Below are 13,118 nucleotides of genomic sequence, written 5' to 3'. Positions count from 1 at the left end.
TTACACATATTGTTTTAACTTCTATTTTATTATTAGATATTGTTGTTAATCTCTTACTGTGCCTAATTTATCAATTAAACTTTAACATAAGATATATGTATAGGAAAAAACAGGATGTATAGGATTTGGTAACATCTGTGGTTTTAGGCATCCACTGGGGGTCTTGGAACATATTCCCTATAGATGGGGATGACTACTGTATCTTTCCATTTTTTTCCTATTTTGTGAGCTGAGCAAAACTTTAGTCATCTGGCCAACTATCTTGGCCTTGGAAATTGATTTGCTAACCAATGCCAGAGCTTCTACCAAGGCATTCTGAATGCCACTTTTCTTGCTTAAATTATGGCACATTGCACAGTTAGAGAGACAATTTGTCTCCACACCTGAGATCTCAGGATCCCCATTAATACCAGGCCTTCCTACTCTATGAAATCAGTCTCTTCTGTTCATCCTGGTCTCCAAAAGCAAGCAGTACCAAGCTTCTCAAAGAAGCAAGTGTCCCCATCACCAGGGTATTTCCAATGGCCTTAATATTCTTCTAGCACGTTCCTCCACTCATGTCTATGGGTGTCTTCTTATTGGTATGCAAATATGATTAGGACTTAACAGAGATCATTGTCAGACTGTGAAAGGCTTTTTTAAATTTCAAAACAGTGCTAAATTTTCTACTATCTGGAGATTGTGACAAAATACTGAACTTATTCCTTTCTATCTCATAACTGACTAGAGGGTGGTATCACTGTTGGAATACCCAGGTAATGTTGAATTTCATAAGACCTATTGTTCTGCATTAAGGGATCACAGATCCAAATCGCATATAATCTATAAATCTTTACTATATAATATTTTATGCTAAGTTCAGGAGTTTTCTTCTGACTAGGTTGTTTAGTTTAATTTGATTCCATTTTGACAAATACTGTGTGTGTAACCTCAACAATACCTATTTTTTGCCACTACTGTAGTTTATTAAGACCTGTCTCAGAGAAGTGTACCTGGAATGATACATTTTACCATTAAAGTACATGTTGCTCTTGCTTGCTCTAATAGCTTCCTACAAAATTATGTCTGTTCTAAGATGAATAACATTGAAGAGTTTTGGTGGCTAATTGACCTTCCTTTGGGGATTTTATTCATGCTTTTTGGAAATAACCTCTATAGAAAGAGAGTTAAACAGCTTATTTGACTTCTTGAGATACTATTTGTAACTTTAAATATTCTACCTTCAAATATATCTTTTCCTTATTTCATTTGCTCAATTTAGGCTAAAAGATAGTCAGCCACCGAAACAAATGTATGCTGTAAAAAGCTTAGCTACATGAAGCTAACAGTTTTATCATAGAAACAAACACAAAAACCCAGAGGCAATTTATATAAAGTCAATTATAATTTGTTTAAGGTGTGTTTGCTTAGTGTAGAAGACGATCATTTTGCAATTAACATATGTATATTTCTTGAGACTACACTTGACCCTTGAACAACATGGGTTTGAACTGCATGGGTCCAATTATATGTGGATTTTTTTCAATAAATATATTGGAAATTTTTTGGAAATTTGCATCACTTTGAAAAAACAAATTCTCCTCTCTAGCTTACTTTATTGTAAGAATATAGTGTATAACACATAGGACATACAAAATATTTGTTGATACATTGTTTATGTTAATGGTAAGACTTCCAGTCAACAAAAGACTATTAGTAGTTAAGGTCTTGGCTAGTCAAAGATATATACAAATTCTTTACTTTGCAGAAGGGGGAAGGATGCTTGTTGTACCTAATCCTTGTGTTGTTCAAGGGTCCATTGTATTTTCTTTTAGCATTATTACATGTATTCTTTCTCATATGTGCTTCTGTTGTGCTTTTTAAAAAATCTTAAATACAGGTGTAAGCTGCTTTTTTAAAAAAGCAAAATAATTCTAAAATCCAAACTGTGTTAGTATATGCATAACAAATATGAGTTGTAAGATAATATATGTTTTGCTTTCTTGCTTGAATTTTGCTCTGAAATATATTCTGAGTTCCTCCATCAAGTACAAATTTAAGTGGAAATTCATGAAAAATACTGCTGCTTAAAACTTTAAAAATCATACCTTCTTTTCTTCTTCTCTGGGGAGAGGAGGGCAGTTAACTGAAATAACATCTTGTTCCAATGGATTCTGAATCAAAACAAATCTGTTAGCTTAAGGAATTTTATCGTTCTCCATACTATTTTTTTCCTGGTAATTTACAAATGTAGAAATATGGATTTGTTTTCATGGATAATACTGTATTCAATGAGATAAAAAGGTATGTTTGTATATATGAAGCACATAGGTAACAGGAGGCTAGTTATAAAATGCCAGCTGATAAAACTGGTAACAGTGATAACTTGAATTTCACAACAAAAGTTTCTCATCAAGTGATTTTATTCTTTTAAATAGCTTAGTACCAATTTATGTAAAATACTACTGCAATCAGTATTCCAGTTTATTTTTCTTTGATCCATACTGGCTCCCTAAACTAGTCTTGCTTCAAAAATAATATTCATAAAACCATGTCGCTTGGACATTTTTCCTTTTTGTCAAAAACTTTTCTTTACTGGAAAATATAAAACTGTAGTGAAAAATTATACCAATTGTAGTATTTCTATTACCACGAGGTTTTATACCATGGAGAAAAATATTAAAATACTATATGGTTCAATTTTAATATTTGTAATATTGGGATGATACTTATCTGTAGTGATGTGCTATTAAATGTCTAAAACCTGGTTCTTGGTGGATAGAGCTCAATTTATACTGATTGGCAATTTTGTGGTATAAATGACACTGCTGGAAGGAGAATTAGAGAGAGATATGTGCAGTAGGCTCTTGCAAGCTGGTGTAAGATGCCTCCAGCACACCACTGCCTTCTTCCAAGAGCATTTGTGAGGGCAAAATATAGTAATTTTCCCAAAGATTTTGCATGCAATAATGTTACAGAACAATTTATTACAATTTAGATACTCTACAACTCTGAATCATAGATTCTTATAATCAATCTTGATTACTTATTGATTCTATTGGTTGAAAGGCCCCCATTACTGTTCTTAAGATATCTTTCAGCTTTCTTGAAGTAGTTTATTGGGAGTGGTGAGGATAACAAAAACAGAGAGGAACTGAGCAACAAAGTAAATTTCTGCTAATGAAGGATCATAATAAACCTCAAGGCAGTATAACAAAATAGTGAGATGAACCATTTCATTAAAAATCACATATAAAAAACGAAACTAGGAAAGATATAGAATGTGGAATTTAATATAAGAATTTGACGTCACACAATTGTACCAGCTGGTTAAACATTACAGTTTCCTTTTTCATCTGGCTAGGCCTGAACAGAAAGGCAGGCCAGTTGGAAAGGAAACATGAATCTGTAGTTGCAAAGAACAAGGAAAAGTTGAAAACTATAAGAAAACTCTGAAATCTCTACTGGTCTCCCATTGCTTCTAAGCTGCCAACATCAGTGATAGAGGTGACTTGCAGGAGAAGCTGGACACTTTCATAATGAATTAAATATGCACTTGGTCCAGGTTGAAGAAGCTGACAGAGGAGATAGGGGGCTCCGTGGAGGAGTTATGGACCAAGATGCTGTTGCAAATCAACAGAGTAACCTAGCATTTCATCAAAAAGTTCGCTACAACTGGATCAGGTGACTGTTTCACATTCCTAATATAGTCCTTGCTTCACTTTTGCTTTCCAAAGCTCATGCAAGTTTGTTTGGTTCATGTTCACCTACAATATGTGGAAGGTAATTCTTTGAGAAGAAACATTTACTTATGCAAGGCAAAATGTTCTCAGAATACGAATCTATCACATGAGTTTGGCCATTGAAGCTTTCTGATTAGAATAGAGGAAACATAGCGATGTTAACAACCCCAAATGTGAAATGTCTCATAAGGATAATGTGACCAGAAGACAGTTGCCAGATTACTTTGATCTATAGGCTTTTGATCCTGTCCACTGATCACAACAGAGTTGTTTTGATATCTACCACTATGCCACTATACCCAGCTTTCAGAATAAATTTTAATCCAAGGCAGTTGTTTCTTTCCAGATCAGCAGTCTTTGAGTAGTCCTGCACTAAATCTCTATTCAAATATTGATAATTATGATTAACTGAACCAATTAGATTTTCTTTTCTTGAATAGAAGAACAAGATGTAGTTTAGTCATTTACTTAATTTTTTAGTTGACAAAGAAGCTTAAAGTCACAAAGTGAATGTAATAAGAAAACAATAGAAGCCTTGTGCAAGTGGAATCATGAATAAACAGAGACAATGAGAAAGGACATTTAAGCTGGAAGAATACTCCTAGTCAATAATTATAACTCATAGATTATGTACTAAACAACTATTGCTTTTATCTCTGTGTCTAGGGTAGAAGGTACATGTGTCAAAAATGGTTTTTACAAATGAGTGGTTAATTTACGTCTGTGAATGTTTGGGGATTCGTGTTTTATGAGTGCTTGATGCATACGTGATTCTTTTATTTTTCCTGTGTTCAGCACACATATGAACTACTTATTTTACATGTTTCTAATATATTTTATAAGCTACTTGATTCTACTAATGGTATCTTTTATTTTTTACATTAGAATTGAACAGTCTAAAAAGATTATATCAAATGTATATCAGAAACATATTGGAGTTTGTCTATTTGATACAAATTACATATTAATGAACTCTTTTTATCCATTAGAGAAGAAAAAAATATTTAAAAGAACAAAATTATATTTAGTTTTTAGTCATACTGAACATAGTGTTTAAGAGAATGTATTATTTTAAAGACCATATTTAAAATTGGGTAAGTGTAGAGGGAGTTTTAGAATGGTACAATAAATACCTCTATAAAGCCAGTCTTCCATAAAAGCAATTAGAACACTGGAAAAATTATCAAAATCAACATTTTTAGAACTCTGCTAATTAATCAGAGGCTTTAAACAGTCTTAGGAGTGTTTCTGCAAGAAAAGTAGCTTACTACCAGTAAGACAACATGTGGCATTTTATGCCTCATTACCATCCTCCCTTCTCCAAATCTGTGTTAGCCTTGAAAGGCAGCCATGGCAACTGTGAAAACCAGCAGCCTAATAGCCAGTGGAGATGACAGACAGCTTTGTATTTCCCAAAAAAGCTTCATTCCTGGATAACTGTCTGGAATCACTCTGAAAAAAAACCATTCACAGGAATTGTCTTAATCTGACCTGATTCAGAACTCCTTCGATGAGAAATATTATCTGAAAGCATTTGCTGAAAATTATTTTACAATGCAACAGCCCTAGATTGTGTTACTATTTTGGGCATTGAAAGTCTGACTAAAATACTTAAAAGGAGAATTTCAGGAATGACCTGTTTGTAAGAGGCTCTGGAAAGTTCTGATTTATTCTTTGGGACACTGAAGGCCATATGCATGTGAAGACTGTGTTCATTCCTAGCAAAGACCCAAGAAGGCCCTAATCTCTTATTTGGCGGAACTTGAGACTCTTGGAAATCAAGAAATGGAGACTGAGATAGACTCACATACTTGTAGAGCCTTGAAGGAGTGCCACACCACAAATATAAAATCCCTTGGCAAAGTGTGAGAGATATATTGGTCAAAGGCATTCAATCATTAGCAGGTGAATAACATAACCAAGCAGAGACTTTAGAAGCTGTATATGACAAAAAAGAGAGACATTACAGAACGAGTCCAGGAAAATCATTAAGCAAACAGTAAAAACATGAACAACAATAACAAATCCTGTAGGTAGATTACTATGACTTCCATAATTGTCACATTAATTTATTTTTTAAGGTCCAGCTTTTAACAGCAACAAAGTATGCAACATGCAAAAAAACAAAAAAAAACAGGACAGTATAGTCAATAAACTGGAGAAAAGACAATCAAAATTATCCATAATAAAGTTCTTATGTTGGAATTATTATACACGTTTAGGTCAACTATTATGAATAGTTTCAAATAACTGTAAGAAATCACATCCAAACAATTAAAGCATGAGTACAATATCTTTCCAAATAAAGGATAGAAATAAAAAGTTAGACATCATTATAAATAACAAAATGGGAAATTCTAAGTTGAGAAAGAGTAAAATAAGTAAAATGAAAAATTCACTAGAGAAACAACATCAAATATCGGTGAACTTGAAAATGGTCAATTGAAGGTATTTATTCTGAGGAAAGCATGGAAAAGAATGAATAAAAATGAATTGTCCCTCATAGATTTGTAAAACACCATCAAATATACCAACATACACATAATGGGAGTTTGAGAAATACAAGAGGAAAGAGAAAGAATATTTGAAAAGTAATGGCTGAAAACTTCAAATACATTCTGATATCAAAGGGGCTCAACAAAGATATCTGGAGTAAATTCAAATAGATTCAAACTGAACACACATCATAGCCAAATAATAGAAAGACAAAGACAAAGAATGAATGATTTATCACTCACAAGACACCATGTATAAAATTAATAGCTGATTTATCATAGAAAACCATGGAGGCCAGAAAGCAATAGGATACCTACCACATTCAAGGTGGTAAAACAAAGCAAAACAAAACAAAAAAGTATGTTGATCAAGAGTTCTATAACCAGCAAAACATTTCTTTAAAAATGAAGGACAAATTAAGACAAACCAAAGCAGAAAAAAATAATCATAAGCAGATCTTCCCTATAAAAATACTAACAGGGAATCCTCAGGCTGAAATAAAAGGACACTAGAGAGTAACTTGAATCACCATGAAGATTAAAGAGCACTGGGAAACTATACAGATAAATACAAAAGACAGTATATAATGTATTTATATTCATAACACTTTTATTCTGCTATATGACTTTAAAAGAAAACTACATAAAGTAATAATTATAAAACTGTTTTGGTGTTAAATAATTTATGAAGTTACACACTATATCATAATTATAGCACAAAGGAGGGAGAAGGGAATGAAGCTATATTAAAACAAAAATTTTCATATTATTGAAATTAAGTTGGTATCAATATGGACTAGATTATTTTAAACTGAGATTTTAATTGTAATCGAAAATAAAACTACTAAGAAAATAATTTTTAAAATGTGGTGTAATAGAAAAGATCCATTTAAAATAAAGCTATACATGAGCTAGACAAGAGAGGCAGATTAAAGAGGGCAGCATGAGAGGTGAGATAGAGTGAGATAGAGACATCCTCCTAAAACCACATACAATATGAAAATATAATTAATACAACTAATCCTGAAAAAGCAACAAGAAAGAAGGCTGTGTCAGACTTCATATACCTGGAGAAAAGAACAGACCTCGTGGAACAGGGTAATGTACCAAAGCAGTGACCCAGGGTGACCCAAGCCCTTCTCCCACCTCACCTCACCAGGGGAACAAAGAGCCAGAGTGGGGAGGGAGTGAAAGCCTGGGACTGCTAAACACTTAGCCTTGGAGATCTCCACTGGGAGCATGAACCTACATTGCATGGCTCTCTGGTGATTAGTGGGATTGGAAAGCTAAGACAGGCAGAATATTTGGAGAGACTGAGATTCCAGCTGCCTGTGGAAAACAGGGATCCATATCCAGCCTCTCTGGGCAGACAGTCTGAGAAAATTCTTGAAAGCAAGAAGGCTGCTAAAGGGGCAAGGATTGCACAGAGCTTACTGCTCAGGAGAAAGGACAGGTAGACAGAATTGTCCAGGTGCACTCTGCCCAGCAGGTTGGGAACTTTCAGGATCTTTAGGCACTCCATTCCCCTGGCTGGCTATGCAGCTCCAAGGACCCCACAGTGATATGCAGCCTGGTGCATCTTCTTCCTAGACAGCCCAAACCTGGCTCATATACAGGCAAACCCTGCTTGGCATCAGGCCAGCCAGAGGAAAGCCCCACGTACAGAAGCTACAAATGCAAAGCATATAGGCTTACACCTGTGTCTTTGGCCCACTGGTTTTGGCAAAGGAGAAAGTCATAGAAGCCAGGAAGCAGGAAACAGCTTTTTACTTCCCTCAGGCACCAGCACCACTCCCCTATGACACCCAACATCACTCCAGAGTCTGAGCAGCTCCAGTGAATAGAGCTTCTTGGCACTAGAGGGCACCACATATAAATATGAAACATTAAACAAACCTGATTCAAACCAAAATCGCTCAAACACCAGAAAAAGAGGAGAGTGAAACTGAACTAATCAATCTTCCTGAAAGATATTTCAAAATAAAAAAATCATAAACATGCCCCTGGAGGAACAGAAAAATATTCAAGAACTCAGGAATGAATGTAGGATGGAGATCCAATCAATAAGGAACACAATGGAGAGTGTTAAAAGCAGATTAGTTATGGTGAAGGAGATGATAAATGAAATAGAAATTAGAGAAGAAGAATAAAAAGAAGCTGAGTCACAGAGATAGAAAAGGATCTCTAAGAATGAAAGAATATTGAGAGAACTGTGTGACCAATCCAAACAGATCAATATTAAAATTATAGAAGAGAGGAAGAAGAGAGAAAAAAATGGGTAGAAATTGTTTTTGAGGAGGTAATTGCTGAAAACTTCCCCAATCTGGGGAAGGAGATATCCTCTCAGGATATGGAGGTGCACAGATATCCCAACACAATGAACCCAAGGAAGACAACACCAATACATATAATAATTAAAATGGCAAAGATCAAGGATAAGGACAGACTGTTAAAAGCAGGGAGAGAGAGAAATAAGATCACATACAAAGAAAAACTCATCAGGCTATCATCAGACTTCTCAACAGAAACCTTACATGCCAGAAGAAGGTGGCATGTTATATTTAATGCAATGAAACAGAAGGTCCTTGAATCAACAATACTCTACCAAGCCAGGTTATCATTTAAATTTAAAGGAGGGATTAAACAACTTCCATATAAGTGAAAGCTGAGAGAATTTACCTCTCACAAACCAACTCTACAGTGTATTTTGAAGGTATGGTTGTAGATGGATGTATTCCTAAGGCTAAATAGCTATCCCCAGAGGTAATAAAACCACAGTAAATAAAGTAGGACAGTTAATTACTAAGCAAATGCAAAACTAAATCAACTTCCCCAAAAGTCAGTCAAGGGAAACACAGAGTACAGAATATGATGCCTAATATAAAAAGAAAGGAAGAGGAAGATAAAACAAATAAACCTTTAAATTGTGTTTATAATAGCATACTAAGTGAGTAAATTTAGACTCTTAGATAACAAAGAAGTTACCCCTGAACCTTTGGTAACCACAAATCTAAAGCCTGTAATTGCAATAAGTACATACCTATTGATAATCACCCTAAATGTAAATGGTCTGAATGCATCAATCAAAAGTCATAGAGTCACTAAATGGATAAAAAAGAAGTTCCACCTATATGCTGCCTACAAGAGACTCACTTTAAACCCAAAGACATAAACAGACTAAGAATGAAGGGATGGAAAAAGATATTTCATGCAATTAATAGGGAGAAAAAGCAAGAGTTGCAGTACTTGTATCAGAAAAAATAGACTGCAAAACAAAGTCACAAGAGACAAAGAAGTACATTACATAATGATAAAGGTGTCACTCCAACAAGAGAATATAACCATTATAAATGCACCAAACACAGGAGCACCTACATATGTGAAACAAATGCTAACAGACATAAAAGTGGAAATAGAATGCAATGCATTCATTCTAGGAGACTTCAACACTCGACTTATTCCATAGGACAGATCAAACAGAAAATAAGTAAGGAGAGAGAGGCATTGATCAATGTATTAGAACTGATGGACCTAACAGACATCTACAGGACCGAAAGCAGCAGGATGCACATTCTTCTCAATCGCACATGGAACATTTTCAAGAATAGATCATATACTAGACCACAAAAAGAGGCTCAGTAAATTAAAAAGGATTGAAATTGTACCAACCAGCTTCTCAGACCACAAAGGTATGAAACTAGAAATAAATTATGCAAAAAAAAAAGAAAAAGCCCACAAACACATGGAGACTTAACAACATGCTGCTAAATAACCAATGGATCAATAACCAAATAAAAACAGAGATAAAGCAATATATACAGACAAATGACAACAATAATTCAACACTGCAAATCTACTACAAAGGCAGAGTAATCAAGACAACTTGGTGCTGGCACAAGAACAGACTCATAGACCAATGGAACAGACTAGAAAGCCCAGATATAAACTCAAGCATATATGTTTAATTAATATACGATAAAGGAGCCATGGACATACAATGGGAAATGACTGCCTCTTCAAAAAATCGTGTTGGCAAAACTGGACAGCTACATGCAAGAGAATGAAACTGGATTACTGTCTATCCCCATACACGAAAGTAAACTCAAAATGGATCAAAGACCTGAATGTAAGTAATGAAACCATAAAACTCTTAGAAGACAACATAGGTAAAAATCTCCTGAATATAAACATGTGCAACTTTTTCCTGAAGGCATCTTCTTGGGCAGGGGAAACAAAAGCAAAAATGAACACATGGGACTACATCAAACTAAAAAGTTTTGTGCACCAAAAGACACCATTAACAGAAAAAAAGGGCATCCTACAGAATGGGATAATATATTTGTAAATGAGATATCTGACAAGGGGTTAACATCCAAAATATATAAAGAATTCACATGCCTCAACAACCAAAAATTAAATAACCCAATTAAAAATGGGCAGAAGATATGAACAGACAATTCTCCAAAGAAGATGTTCATATAACCAACAGGCACATGAAAAGATGCTCCACATCATTAATTATCAAGGAAATGCAAATTAAAACCACAATGAGCTATCAACTCACACCAGTTAGGATGGCCAACATTGAAAAGAATAGAAGAACAAATGCTGCTTAGGATGCAGAGAAAGGGGAGACCTCCTACATTGCTGCTTGGAATGTAAACTAGTTCAACCATTGTGGAAAGCAATATGAAGGTTCCTCAAAAATCTAAAAATAGAAATACCATTTGACCTGGGAATTTGACTCCTAGGAATCTACCCAAAGAATATAATTTCTCAGATTCAAAAAGATATATGAACCCCTATGTTTATTGCAGCACTATTTACAATAGCCAGATATGGAAGCAACCTAAGTGTCCGTTAGTAGATGAATGGCCAAGTAAGAGCTGGTACATATACACAATGGCATATTATTCAGCCATAAGAATGAAACAAAGAAACAAATCATATCATTTGCAACAACATGGATGGAACTAGAGGGTATTATTCTCAGTGAAATAAGTCAGGCAGAGAAGGACAAATATCAAATGATTTCCCTCATGTGTGGAGTATAACAATGAAGCAAAACAACAACAGAATCACTCCAAGAAGGGACTAATTGTTATCAAAGGGAAGGAACAGGGGAGTGTAGGTGGAGAGGGAGGGAGAAGGGGATTGAAGGGTATTATCAATGGCACACATGGCATGAGGGCAGATCTTGGGGAAAACAGTGTAGCACAGAGAAGGCAAATAGTGACTCCTTGGCATCTTACTACACTGATGGGCAGTGACTGCAATGGGGTATGGGAAGACACAATAATAAGGGTGAGTGTAGTAACCACATTGTTTTTTCATGTGAAACCTTTGTAAGAGTATATTTCAATAATACCTTAATAAAAAAAGGAACTAAAAAAGAAGTAAATAGATAGATAAATAAATAAATAAAATAAAGCTATAATGGAGAAATAGAGAAAAAAACCTATATTGTTAGGATAAATTCTATATTATCAGAAATCCCTTTAAACATTAATAAACACTGATACAAAGGGAAATATTTTCTAATATTAAAAATAAAAATAAAAACCAAGATTGTATTACAAACTGTCTTTTAGAGGTCGAATTTATTTTAAAAGATACATTTAGATTGAACGCAAAAGTTTGGAAAGATTATACTATGTAAACATTAACTATGACAGAGTTAAGGGAACTATAAAAAAGACTTAAAATAAAAAATGAACAAAAGTAAAGGGGAACGTTTTGTAGAAGTCATCAGGAGAATTTAACAATGATAAAGATATCTGCATCTAAAAGTAAAGCCCCAAAATAAAGGAGGCAAAAGTTAACATAGAGAAATAATTGAACAATAATAGTTTGAGAGTTCAGTACATTATTTTTATTTATTTTTTATTTTTTATTTTGGTATCTTTAATATATAATTACATGAGCAGAGTGGGATTAAAGATGGTGGCGTTAGAAAAGAGACAGAGGCTTCCTCCTAAAATCACATGTAATACGAAAACATAATTAATACAATTGATCCTGAGAGAGCAACAGGAAAGAGGACTGCACTAGACTGCATACACCTGGAGAAAAGAGCAGACCTCACAGAACAGGGCAACATACCAAAGCTGTGTCCTGGTGGGACCCAAGCCCTTCCCTCATCCCAGCTCACTGGTGGGAGGAAGACAAACTAAGCAGGGAGGGAGTGGAGGCCTGGGACTGCTGAATACCTAGCTCCAGAGATTTGCTCTGGGAGCACAAATATACATTTATTTCATGGTGCTTTCACGATACGCTCGTGATTACAGGGTTTGAAAGCTAACAGAGGCAGAACTACTGGAGAGACAGAGTTTCCAGCCACTTGTGGAAATCAGGGTTCCATATCCACCTGCTCTGGGACAAAAGCTTATACCTGTGTGCTCCACCCACTGGTTCAGGCACTGGAGACAGGCACAGCAGCTGGGAAGCAGGAAACAGCACTTTCCTCCCCCCAGGCACCAATACTGCTCCCCTGAAACCCTCAACATTGCTTCAGGGGCTGAGCTGCTCCAGAGTAGAACTTCTGGCCACTAGAAGGCGCCAAACAAATATGAACCACCAAAGGAACCTGGTACAGAGTAAAATTAATATAACCCCTGAGAAAGATGATATGGACCTTACGACTCTTCTTGAAAGGGAGTTCAAAATAAAAATCATTAACATGCTAATGGAGGTACAGAAAGATATTCAAGAACTCAGGAATTAATTCCGTTCAGAGATTCAATTGTTAAAGAGCACAATGGAGGGAATTAAAAGCAGATTGGATACAGTGGAGGAGATGATAAATGAAATAGAAACTAGAGAGGAGGAATACAAAGAAGCTGAGGTGCAGAGAGAAATAAGGATCTCTAAGAATGAAAGAATATTGAGAGAACTGTGTGAC

This window comes from Manis javanica, chromosome 5, assembly GCF_040802235.1.
Source record: "Manis javanica isolate MJ-LG chromosome 5, MJ_LKY, whole genome shotgun sequence".
NCBI classification, from domain to species: domain Eukaryota; kingdom Metazoa; phylum Chordata; class Mammalia; order Pholidota; family Manidae; genus Manis; species Manis javanica.
Note: the sequence above shows the minus strand (reverse complement) of the source record.